Below are 2,003 nucleotides of genomic sequence, written 5' to 3'. Positions count from 1 at the left end.
TAACTAAATCGATTATCATCTTCTTTAACGCACATAGGGGCAACAAGTTTCCTAGGTCCAACAGGACCATCCTTGTTCAATAATGCTTCATAGTGTATGAATCGGGGTGGATGTAATCCATATAGGAACTTTAACCTGCTTCTATCTCCAAGAGTGACCCTGGTGTGTTTGATGAGAAAATATGAACTGGATATTAAAGTACGCCATGACTTGCATACAAAACGAAATTGTCGTAGTGATTGGAAAGGAAGCCCAGACAGTATCTCGACAAGAATTTCCGAGGGAAGGCTGCCGTCGAGGATCACCTCCATGTTAAGATTGGGTACTGGTATTATGGTGGTTGATTGCAGTCCTCTCTCATCTCTTTCGTATATAGGCGTGGGAGTCTCGGACTTTTCTTAAGCGCCAAGTCTAATAATTGTGCGCGGTTGTAGTTTTCCTTTTTTGGTGAACAAGGGGCCAGAAAAGCCGGTTAACCAAGCAGTATTCCCTGCCGAAAAAGGAGTAAAATATATATTTTATCAAGAGATTATTAAATGTTGATCATACCAAAAGCACATGGAGAAGATCTCGACGATAACAAGAAGGTGTACACAATCTATCTACTTATTAGTTAGAGGCGGAGGCACATAGGATTTTTTTATTTTAATTTTTTTTTTTGAGAAGGGAAAGAAAATTATAATTAAAGCCCCTACTACAATTAGAATTAAACTGAACAAAATTAAAAACAGACAAAGCAGAGAACGGCAACTTTTTGGACCAAGTGATAGGAGTAGATGATCTATGACCCATATTTGTAACAGCATCAGCAACGAAGTTCACTTTCACTTTTTTTTTATTTTTTTATTTTATTTTATTTTTTTATATATTTTTTTTATATAATTGCTATATGATCTAATCCATATAGGAACTTTAACCTGCTTCCATCTCCAACAGTGACCCTGGTGTGTTTGATAAGAAAATATGAACTGGATATTAAAGTACGCCATGACTTGCATACGCCACAAAATTGTCGTAGAGATTGGAGCGGAAGCCTAGACAGTATCTCGACGAGAATTTCCGAGGGAAGGCTGCCGTCGATTACCTCCATGTTAAGACTAGGTACTGGTACGGTGGTTGATTGCAGTCCTCTCCCATCTCTTTCATAATCATATATAGGCGTTGGAGTCTCGGACTTCTCTTAAGTGCCAAGTTTTCTCCCATCTCTTTCGTATATAGGCGTTGCAGTCCTCTCCCATCTCTTTCATATATAGGCGTTGGAGTAGGGATGGCAATGGGCCAGGTTGGGGATGGTCCATCCCCATGCCCGCCCCAATCCCCAATAAAAATATATTGAGGATTCCCCGTCCCCATCCCCATCCCCACTGGGGACGAAGTCTCCAAACCTGCCCCAAATCCCCAATAAGAATTTAAAAAATAGAATAATTTTTTTTCTCATATTGCCTTTTTAAAAATCAAAATCTACAACAAGTAAAATTAAAACATGATTAAATTCATAAATCATAATTTGGTGAGTGCAAAAGTCAAACACCATTAAAGTAAAGTAGTAAATGTATATATTTGTGATTTATATTATAAAATATATATATATATATATATATATAAACTAAAATATATATAAATTAAATATATGTATATATCATTGGGGCGGGTTTGAGGATGGTATGATCTCCATCCCCGATCTTAGATAACGGGGATTGGAGATCCTCATCCCCATTCCCCATTTGTCCCCGAATTCTCCCCCCATTTGGGGCGGGTATCCAATGGAGCTCCGCCTCACTGGGGATTTTTGCCTTCCCTACGTTGGAGTCTCTCCCTAAACCCTAAATACTGGTATGGTGGTTAATAATTGTGCGCTTTTCCTTCGCCAATGAAAGTAATTATCTCCACTTACTGCTAAGTGCTAACAAATTGCTGACTATCTTCAAGTCTTTATGGTTTGGTTATTGTCAGTGGACTTGCCAATTTGGATGGGACGATCAATAATATGAATTTATTTGTCC

This window comes from Rosa chinensis, chromosome 4, assembly GCF_002994745.2.
Source record: "Rosa chinensis cultivar Old Blush chromosome 4, RchiOBHm-V2, whole genome shotgun sequence".
Classification (NCBI taxonomy): domain Eukaryota; kingdom Viridiplantae; phylum Streptophyta; class Magnoliopsida; order Rosales; family Rosaceae; genus Rosa; species Rosa chinensis.
This window is presented reverse-complemented; position numbering follows the sequence as displayed.